At 38.3% G+C, this 11,716-nt stretch overlaps 3 pseudogenes; all 3 read left to right on the forward strand.

Moving 5' to 3' along the window:
* VN2R534P (vomeronasal 2 receptor 534 pseudogene) lies at positions 3,212-3,520 on the forward strand (annotated as a pseudogene).
* On the forward strand, positions 4,781-5,181 carry VN2R535P (vomeronasal 2 receptor 535 pseudogene; annotated as a pseudogene).
* On the forward strand, positions 7,929-7,997 carry VN2R536P (vomeronasal 2 receptor 536 pseudogene; annotated as a pseudogene).

Genomic DNA, 11,716 nt, shown 5'->3' on the forward strand with positions numbered 1-11,716 from the left:
CAAAAGGTCTCTCCCCAGAAAATTTAAAGGGGAGCCAGGCATTAAGAAGAAAGTGTGTTCCACACTAAGGGGTCCTATGGTCACTATTCTATTGGAAATCTTGGGGACATTTAGGGGTGTCCCTGATACCCCCTGGCATTAACTAAGTCAATGGAAATGCAATATGAATCAGGTGTACTCTTCAATACAGACTGGGAAACTCCAGTGTCCCAAAGACAATCATAGTAGGTGATTTGTTTTCTCAAGGTTTCTATGACATTATTAGCCTCTTCCTGTTTTTCCTTTTGGCCTTTAAAGACATAAGAAGCAGTGTTTCTCAACTCTTCAAGTCCATCTGAGGCCACAGTGGGCAATGCATCTTAAAATAATCTTGGACCACCCTGCAAGATTTGTTGACAAAATGTCTCTTTATTTTCTTAATATATTTGTCTTTAGAAATATCAAGGTCTAGATATTGACCCCCAAGCTCAATGAGTTTATCCACAAATTGTGAGGGTGTCTCATTATCTGATTGTCTAAGACTTTCAAATTTTGACCATGCTTCCATATTCTTGGAGCATTCCCACATAGCTGTTATAATAGCATCCCTACAATGATGTAATTGCAACCAGGCCATGGTACTGTTATAATCCCATGCAGGATCCTGAGCTGACCAATGTGCTTCGCCATGCCCCTGGACCTTGTTAACATGAGAGATGATCTTATTTTTCTCACGTTCTGTTAGAAAAGCATTGAGAAATTCTCAACATACTTATAGGATAGGTCATATTGATAAAAAGTATCAGCCACCTTCTTGGTCACAACTAAAGGCTCATATTCAAAGGAAGGTACATTATATTTCAGTTCTCTAATTTCTTAGGGAGTAAAAGGAATATGACATCTTAGGGTCACTACATCCCCATTTCTCCCTATTGCAGGCACTTCCCTTAAGGGGAAAATTAATTCATAGTAGTCATCTGAAGTCTGTGATTTCTTAGAAGTTGACTGTGGGGATGCAGAGGCAACATGGGTAGGAACAGGTATGGTAGCAGAACAAGATTTCTTTGGAGTTGGGGCTGGTCATGGGGTGGGAGATAGGGCAGGAGAGGTTAGGGGGTTAGAAGAAGGATCAGGGGAGCTAAAGTCAGCCAGGAGTTGCAGAGCAAGAGAGAGATGTTGTAGAGTATGAGAGAAAAGGGTCTGCACCTGATGTATATGAGAGAGGTGTCCAATCTCCATTTTGGGAGAAAAAAGATTATCCTCTATTTGTGGCTCAGGAACAGTCTCACAAAATTCATACTTGTTTTGTATGGTATCAATATTTTTCATTAGGTCATGTTAGTGTTTGAAATTTTTTGATTGAATTTTCCTGTTGGCCTGCATTTCTGCTTTAATCTCTCATATAACAACCTCTTTTGTCTTAAGAATGAAGATCAGAAAAATAAAATTTCATAGTAGTACAAGGAGGAGGAGGCAATTTGGAATTTTGCATACTTCTAATTGGGTAAAAAGCAAGTCTTTCATGCATGGTAGCATTTATGCTGCTTAGCATTTTGATAAAAAAGGGAAAAATAATGTATATTTTTATTGATATATTTTTTAAACTAGTGTTATTATCAGGGGTGGGAGTAGAAGGTGAGGGTATTTAGCTTATTTTATTTTTTATGATTTTATTGGATTTTTATTTTTTTAAAAAGGGAAAAATTTTTAAAAATTATTTATTTATTGCTGCCATTATGGCAGCAAGCAACCATTGTAGGTTGGGAAGGGGAAAAAATAAAAGAAGAGAAAAAAGGAAGAAAAGAGAAGAAAAAATAATCTGTTCAATATTGACCTCTAGTGGCCAAGAGGCAGAACTACAACTGGGAGGGGGTTAGGGGTGTGGTTAGGATGGTTTTCAGGGTAAGGGGTGTTGTTAGGAACTGCCAGAAACCAAAATGGAGGGTATGACTACAAGGGGAGAGCCAAGCTCTCACACTACCTGTAAAACCTGAGAATGGTGCAGTACATTCTGGGGATTAAATCCTCAAAAATGAGAACAAATTGAGCAAATAGGTGGCACAGTGGATAGAGTACTGGGGAAGGAGTTAGGAAGACCTGAGCTCTAATCCACTCCCAGATCCTTACTAGCTCTGTGACCCAAGGAAAGTCATTTAACTAAGGCTTGCCCCAGTTTCTCCCCTGTGAAATTGGAATGCTAGAAGGATCAACTTCCTAGCATTCTTGTTAGGATCAAATGTGACAATCATGGTTAAAACACAATACCTGGAAAATAGTAGATGGTAAACAAATGCTAGCTTATTATCATTATCCTTATAATTAATGTTGGGGAAGTAGCAACCATACACATAAGCAATTCATGCATATATATGGAGGAACAATTGTTTTCAATTGGGAAAGATAAATACAGAAAAATAACATGATCTAAGACTTCTAAATTATAAGTTGTATGGATATAATGTAGCTGGGCTTGATCACATTGATGGCTACCAGTTGTATTGTCTCCAAAGTAATAGGATCATGAGACTAATAGTAGCTTAATAACTTTATTAAATCAAAGTAATAGTAGTAGTAAAGAGAGGGAAAAGTAGGAAAGAGATAGAAAGATATTTAGCTTTCTCATCTACTGGCCACCATGATAAGCCTATAGCTAAACTCCAATAAGGGTTTTTTATAAACCTTTTTTTAAAAAAAAAATTTATAAAGATAAAAGTATGAGATTGTTAAAGCCCCTAAGGGGGAGTAGGACAAGTAAGGAATGGGGAAAATAGTAAGAGGAAATGCAAAGGTAAAAGTAAGAAGAACCTTACCTGAAGATAAGGGTATGGAAAAAGATAAGAATCACAATCACAGTCATAGTGTGGTTTCAGAAGGGACCTAATGCTGCTGGCAATGGGTTTGAGTTTATTGCAAACTGGTAGATCTTTTAAAAGTAAAAACCACAGGAATTACAACCAATCACCTATGAGAAATGTCCATGGGAAAGTGTAACAAGAATGTAGATAGTGCAGCTGGTAGGATAGTGGTTGGGTTAAGATAATGGTTCGAGGAATCATCTGGGTTCATGGAATAGTCAGCAATCTTGTTATGGGAAACTAAAAGAAGGTGGAGCCGAGGGCACTTGGACCCATTCTCAAACCGTGAGAATTTGACTCTGAGGAGGGCTCTCAGATCTTTATCTAAGATAGGCCAAAAGTTATCAACCTTTGACATGAGATGATTCTTTTTCCCCACAGATATGAAGCATTTTATGAAGTGCCCTGAGGTTGAGTATCTAAATAAAGAAAGGAATCACTGCTTCCAAAAAGCTATTACCTTTCTGGATATCAAAGAACCTCTGGGGATGACTCAAGCCTGTGTGGCTCTTTTCTTCTCTGTGTTGACAGCTCTGATTCTCTGGGTATTTGTGAAGTTCCGTGATACCCCCATAATCAAAGCCAATAACCAGGCCCTTACCTAGACTCTCCTCATCTCCCTTACCTTCTGTTTCCTCTGCTCTTTACTCTTCATTGGTTGTCCCACAACAGCTGCCTGTCTCCTTTGACAAACTACATTGGAGTTATGTTCTGTGAATCTTAAAATTTACTCAGACTCTACTTCAGAAGATTTGATTAAGCTATTCCCCTTTCTCTACAATGGAGGTACTTGGTCAGGAATGTATTTAGAACTTTAAAATTACTCCACCCTGCTCAGACAGTGCCTTAGGGGAAGATAAAGTTGTAAACTCCTGATTGAACAATGAAAAGTCCCTAACTCATACTTATAGTAAAGCTAGAACCTTAAGCTAGGTGGTCTGTTTTTAGATCTAATACAAAAAGGTGCTAACTACCTATAAAAGTTAAATTAATCACTAAAAGGTCAAGCAACTTACAAAAGTCAAGCTTAACAAAAGAGGTGTGAAGTACTCAGAAGATATAATCTACCCAGAGAAGGTGAGAACTAAAGAGTGGTGAAAACTAATAATGGGGAGTCCTGGGAAAAAGCGTCTACTGTGATTGGTAGATGTGAAAATTTAGGGGAGGTGACATAGGAGAAAATTTATTTAAAAGGAGAATTCAGTTCAGTTTGGTTGGTAGATCAGTTTGGAAGCTGAATTGGAGGAGGTCAGGAGTTGAGGATTTCAGTGAAGGACTAGAACTTGCTTGGGACGATTTTGTGGTGAGTGATAAAAACTGACTAGTCTCCCTTAAGGCTCGGGCCTAGGCCTACTATTTTCTTCTCTCTCTCTCTCTCTCTCTCTCTCTCTCTCTCTCTCTCTCTCTCTCTCTCTCTCTCTCTCTCTCTCTCTCTCTCTCTCTCTCTCTCTCTCTTCCTTTAATTCCTTCATTTATATTAATTAAAATCTCTATAAAACCCAGCTGACTTGGGTATTTTCATATTTGGGAATTTTCCCATGGTGACCACTTATTTTTGATTTAAATCAGGACACTAAAAATTATCTTTACAGTTTGGCCAAAACCTTTACAGTTTTGACAATTCACAGTCTTGGAAACCCACATTTTTGCGGTTACAGTTCACTATAGCTGTTTCTTCCATTTTAGCAAAAACCATTCTGGTAGTTCTGGCCTTCAATATTACAAAACCAAGGAGCAGGAGAAGGCTATGACTGTAACCTAAAGTATCCAATTATGTTGTACTCCTTTGCTCTGGGGTCCAAGTAATCCTCTGTGGTATCTGGCTTGGAATCCCCCCCCACACCCCCCCCCATTCCCAGACACAGACATATATTCTGAATGCAATCAGATCATCATTGAATGTAATGAGGGCTCTATCATTGTTTCTACAGTGTCTTGGGCTACATTGGCTTCCTAGCCTTGGGGAGCTTCACGGTGGCTTTCTTGGCCAGGAGCCTGCCTGACACCTTCAATGAAGCCAAGTTCATCACCTTCAGCATGCTGGTGTTCTGCAGCGTGTGGGTCTCCTTCCTGCCCACCTACCAGAGCACCAAGGGCAAAGCCATGGTGGTGGTGGAGATCTTCTCCATCCTGGCCTCCAGTGATGGTCTACTGTGCTTTATCTTTATTCTCAAATGCTATGTGATCTTGTTGAGGCCACATGAGAACACTCAGGAATGTATGAGAAACAAATCAGATTACAAGAGTGGGAAGCATTCAGGGACACTTCTTTATATTTTGTCACAAGGAGGAAGAGTTACCTGAGAAATAGCCTGTATCATTCTGGGATATCTATGTTTCACTGACTAGGCAACACCTGAGTCTTGCATACTTTGTACATTCCACTGATGCTTTCACCTGATAGCTCTAGTTTTGTCAATGATAGCACTCTATTAAATCTCCTAATATCATAATTTTGAAAACATTCCTCTTTATACTTCTATCTTTTATGTTTTACATTTAATGCTCACTTGAGCATTCCCAACTGCATTCCTCCATTTCTTTACCCTTTGTTATTGTATTGTTAAGACCATCAATACAGCTACTGTGGATGACTGAATCAATCAACTGATCTATCAATAAACATTTATTTTTTGTTGTTCAACAATTTTAGTCATATCTTACTCTACATGACCTCATTTGGTGTTTTCTTGGCAAAGATATTGGAACAGTTTGCCATTGCTCTCTTCAGTTCATTTTACTGATGAGGAAACTGAGGCAAACAAAGTTTTCCCAGGGTCACACAACTAGTGTCTGAGACCACATTTGAACTTAGAGAGATAAGTCTTCCTGACTCCAAGTCTGGTATATTATGCAGTATTCACCATTTTGTTGAGCAAATATTCTATTTAAAACCAAAAATTTTTGAGCACCTATTATGATCAATACCGTTTTAAGTCCTAGCATTTCAGAAGGAGGTAAAATAAAATCCTTAACCCAGAAGAGCTAATGGGGGAGAGAACAAGCAAATAAGTTCAAACAAACTATAAACAGGCAAAATGGGAAGTAATTTTAAAAGGGAAGATGATAGCATTAAGAAAGATTTCTTTGAGAAGGTTGGATTTTAGTTGGGATTTTTTAAGAAGCAGGAAAGTTGGTGGCTGTCGCTGAGCAGAGAGAATGATAGGCATGTGCGATAGTCAAAGAAATTTGAGTGTCATATCTGTAGAACAGCCTGGAGCCCAGTGTCACTGGATTTAAGAGTTTGTATCAGGAAGTAAGGGTCAAGGAAGCTGGAAGAGTAGAAGCAAAATAGGCTATGAATGACTTTGAATGCCAAACAAAGAACTTCGTATTTGATCCTGGAAGTAGTAGGAAGCCACTGGAGTTCATTGAATATAGAAGTGAAATGATCAATCATTTGCTTTAGAAAAATCACTGGTAGGTTTAGGGAAAGACTTGAGGCAGACAGATACAGTAACAGTTTATTGTCCTAATCCCAGTGTGAAGTAAAAAGGACCTGTACTAGAGTGTTGGTAGTGTCAGAGGAGACAAGGGAGATGTTGCAACTGTAAAATCTGCAGGTTTTGACAACATATTGGATATGGAGATTGAGAGATAAGTGGGGAGTCCAGGATGATTCCTAGGTTGTAAGGTTAAGGAACTAAAAGAATGATGTTGTCCTCTGTAGTAATTAAGGGTGGGATTTTGGAGGGAATAATAAATCTTGGTTGGGGCATATTGAATCAAAGATGACTACTGGACATCCAGTTTAAGTCTGAAGTGTAGTTGAAGATGTGAGACTGGAGGTCTGTAGAAAATATGAGAGAAGAGAAGCAGATTTGAAAGCTATCAGCATAGGGATGGTTATTAAATCCGTGGGAACCAAGGAGATCACTAAGTGAAGTTGTCTTGAGGGACAAAAAGAGAGGGTACAGAACAGAACCCTGTGGAATGCCTAAATTTAAGAACATGATCTGCTGGAGAATCCATAAAAGAAGACAAAAGGGAATCAGTCAGATAGGTAGAAGGAAAACAAGGAAAGGGTGATGATGACCTAAAACCCAGAGGAAAGAGAGTATCAAGAAGGGCAGAGTAGTCATGAATGTCAAAGACTGCTGAGAGATGAAGGAGAATGAAGATTGAGAAAAGACTATTGTATTCTAGGAATAGTTGGCTTCCCTCCATGAGGATACAGTAGAGATTCATTTTAAATGACACATTTTCCTCTCTATTCCTTATATTGTTAAGAATTCTCATTACATTCATTTTATACACTCTTTCAAATGAGGAGTCAAGACCTAGCCACCTAATGGCATCTAGATAGACAGCAAAGGCAAAGCTTGAGTACTTGCTTGATAAGTAACACAGGAATTATTAACACTTTTGTATCATGGACACCTCTGACAATCTGGCAAAGCCTATGAACAGCTTCTCAGAATAGGGTCTATAAGTTCATAAAACAAAATATATAACGAGGAAGCTTATTTAAAGACCTACTGTTCATTTTGTGCCAGTTAGGGAGATATAGCTTGATACTGATTAGCATTATGATCCTGGGAGATATCTCTTTTAAGTTAAATTTTCTCTCTCTTGTTTTGGGGAGAATTGATTCATATATTATTTAATGATTTTTTTTGAAGATCAATAACCTACCTAATAGCTTAGCCATATATCCTTTGTCAATTCTATTGTTGGCATATAGCCTTCTGAGGGGGAGGGATTGTGTAATTACCTTAAAAGTCTAAAGGTTAAGATCTTTTAAAAGCAATTTTAGGAAAAGATATCACCAATCTCCTGGACCAGGAAAGCAGTTCTCCTGGAGAAGATGCTGTAGGGACCATCATGATTTCAAATGGATTACAAAGATGCCACCAATAGTGGATGCTTCCAGAAATCAAGCACTATATTATGAGACTCTATATGAACCTCTGGATATAATGAACTGAATGGAGCGGGTTTGAGTCCTCCATTTATCCTAATTATAAACACTCATTCATGCCAAAAAGGGGAATGCCCCCAATGGCTCTTTGTCAATGTGCCCATCAATCATTTTTTAATTCTCTTCTTTATTTTTAATACCCAAATTGTAGTAACTCCCTTCATGAAGTGTACAATTATGTTGTACTCCTTTGCTCTGGGGTCCAAGTAATCCTCTGTGGTATCTGGCTTGGAATCTCCCCCCGCCCCCCACACACACCCATTCCCAGACACAGACATATATTCTGAATGCAATCAGAATAAAAAAGACAATGCTAAAATGTATAGACTGCATTTGTTAAACGATTCATTGGGCAGACCAACATGTTAATCTCTTGGAGAACCCCAAATGAGGAGACTTAACCTGCAGGTCTCTCAAAGAATGGGGGAAGGAATTATGTGAAATAGAAACATAACAAATAGTTTCCACATTCCCATTAGGATAGGATGATAGCATGCTCCTCCCCACCCCACCCCTGCATGGCTTCTGACCTGACAGACTGGTGTGATTACATGCCTGGACATCAGAACATATGACTCAGACTGTCTGACTGAAGGCAGAGTAGATGTAATTTCATAATCAAGATAAAAGAGCCAGGACAAGATGGGAGGCCCTTTTGGCCACTTTTTGGGCTTGTGGAAGGAGCTCTCTCACTGGCTAGACAGCGAGAACTTACCTATGTAATCCAACTCTGGCAAGCATAGCAGGGGGCTAACACAGAATTCAGGAACTATGACTTGCAACCTCATTTGGAGACTTTGACTTAGATAGGGTGGAAATTTTATTTCTCTCGTTCTTTTTCTTTTCTAACAAATGCTTTTAAATTTAGTATAAAGTCTCCAAGATCAATTTTTATTCATAACAAGAATGAATAACTATAGATTAGGCTTTGAGTACTATAAAAATTTCAAAAAAGGGAGGAAATGTAGAAACTTTTTTCAACCTTTTATAGAGAATCTGAAAATACTAAAAATTGTTATTTTCTTTGGTCTAAACACTATTTCCAGACTTCCTTATTTGAGCATAGGTTATGTGAAAAAAAATAAAAGGTCCTATTAAGGGAAATGGATCTAGGTTAGTAACTAAACTTAAATAACTTAAACCAAAGAGTATCGCTTATTTACCTCATTGCCTGCCCCATTTCTGTAGTAATTGGACTATTGACACATTTAAGGGCAATCTCCTCTTTGTCTATTTCCTGGGACTGTACTATCTCTCTATGAAAGAGTCTTATGGAAGTCTGAAAAGAGGTCCTTTTTTCTACTTCTGGAGGATAGAAAATGAGTTGTCTGGAAAGTGAATGGGATGACAAGGTGTCTTTCTCAGTAAGGTATTATTAGCCCTCTGACTTGTACCCCAATATTTTCAGGACCCCAGTTAAGGGTCAATATTTCCCCTCAGAATAAGACTGCTCCCCCAATAAAACATCCAGCTTGTCTGTACCTTGAATAAACTTGTCTGGCAGGTTTCAGTACTGGAGAAGCCAGGAGGGAGTAATTAATAAGAAGGAACATAGAGGTTGCCCATTATCACCTCTATTATTTGACATTGTACTAGAAACACTAGCAGTAGCAATTAGAGAAGAAAAAGAAATTGAAGGCATCAAAATAGGCAAGAAGGAGACCAAGTTATCACTTTTTGCAGATGACATGATGGTCTACTTAAAGAATCCTAGAGATTCAACCAAAAAGCTAATTGAAATAATCAACAACTTTAGCAAAGTTGCAGGATACAAAATAAACCCACATAAGCCATCAGCTTTTCTATATATCTCCAACACATCTCAGCATCAAGAACTAGAAAGAGAAATCCCATTCAAAATCACCTTAGACAATATAAAATACTTAGGAATCTATCTCCCCAGACAAACACAGAAACTATATGAACACAACTACAAAATACTCTCCACACAACTAAAACTAGACCTGAACAATTGGAAAAACATTAACTGCTCATGGGTAGGATGAGCCAATATAATAAAAATGACCATCCTACCCAAACTCATTTATCTATTTAGTGCCATACCATTGAACTTCCAAATTTTTTTTTACTGATTTAGAAAAAAACCATAACAAAGTTCATTTGGAAGAACAAAGGATCAAGGATATCCAGGGAAATAAAGAAAAAAATACAAAGGAAGGGGCCTTGCAGTCCCAGATCTCAGACTATATTATAAAGCAGTGGTCATCAAAACAATTTGGTACTGGCTAAGAGACAGAAAGGAGGATCGGTGGAATAGACTCGGGATAAGTGACCTCAGCAAGACAGTATATGATAAACCCAGAGATCCCAGCTTTTGGAACAAAAATCCACTATTTCATAAAAACTGCTGGAAAAATTGGAGGACAGTGTGGAAAAGATTAGGTTTAGATCAACACCTCACACCCTACACCAAGATAAATTCAAAATGGGTGAATGACTTGAACATAAAGAAGGAAACTATAAGAAAATTAGGCGAACACAGAATAGTAAACATGTCAGACCTTTGGGAAGGGAAAGATTTTAAAACTAAGCAAGACTTAGAAAGAGTCACAAAATGCAAAATAAATAATTTGGAATACATCAAATTAAAAAGGTTTTGTACAAATAAAACCAATGTAACTAAAATCAGAAGGGAAGCAACAAACTGGGAAACAATCTTCATAAAAACCTCTGACAAAGGTTTAATTACTCAAATTTACAAAGAACTAAACCAGTTGTACAAAAAATCAAGCCAATATTCCAATTGATAAATGGGCAAGGGACATGAACAGGCAGTTTCTGCCCCTGCCTATGGGCTGGAACCGAGGACTTCAAAGTTCTCTTTTATCTCTGATATTCTGTTATAATTCTCAAATGTTCAGTTATTATGACAGGTAGTTGAGATGGGAAGGGAAAGAGCCTTGTAAGCAATTCATTTAGACCAAGGACTAAAACTAGAAAGGAACACTCTGGACCTCCATTATATCAGGTTTGGGTCAGATAGCCCAAGGTTAGCACAAGAGACAGACAAGTATTGATAATAGCATTTGACCAGGAGTCAGGAAAACCCAAGTTGACATCTTGCTCAGACACTAACTTTGTAACTGTTTCCTCACTCATAAAAAGGGCATAATAATAGCTACTACTTCACAAGGTTGCTATAATGATCAAATGAGATAATGCATTCAGTGCTTTGCAAACCTTAAGATTAGGGCAGATTACTACTATTATTTTTAGACAGCATGAATATATTAAGACCAAAAGTCTTATAGGCTATAGACCTAACTGCCATCATTGAGGGTTTGTGATCTCATTCTGACTCTTGCTTAGAGCCCAGAATCACCGAAGAGAGAATTCTATCAGATAGAACAGCATGAGTCAGTTCTGGAGTCCCCAAAGCCTATTGCTGATTCAAGGACACACCTGGGTCATTATTCCAAGAGGAGGAAACATTACAAATAGGGAAAATAAGCAGCTCAAGAAACAAAGTTTCTTTGATCCCAGGAGCTCTGCTAGGAACAGGGAAAGAGATTAAAAACATATTTTTTCAACTTCTATTTTAATCTTCTCCTTGAACTCAGGTACAGAGCCAGAGATGCCTCAGGCCAAGATGGTCCCCAGAGACTCCCTACCCTGGGAGCTGATGTGAGAGAAAAGCCAGACACCTGTCCACTCTCAAAAACAAAAGCACGAAGAGGAAAAGTGTCCAGTCTAAGAGGCAGTGATGCTTAAATAACCTTCTATTGCTGCTCCAAAACCTGCCTCGTGTTTATTTGGTATTCCTTAGAAATACAGAATAGGTCTTGGCACTCAGAGGTGATGTTCCTCATCAGAATAAAATCCAAGCAGGTGACCTTGTGCTTTGTTTCTAGCCATTGCTAGACCATTCCCTACCCTAGGGTTGGGACTTCGATTCATGTTCAGAATGATGTTGCCCGCCATTCAGAAAAAGCTTTCCCAT

Source organism: Monodelphis domestica, chromosome 3 (assembly GCF_027887165.1).
Source record: "Monodelphis domestica isolate mMonDom1 chromosome 3, mMonDom1.pri, whole genome shotgun sequence".
In the NCBI taxonomy this organism is placed as follows: Eukaryota; Metazoa; Chordata; class Mammalia; order Didelphimorphia; family Didelphidae; genus Monodelphis; species Monodelphis domestica.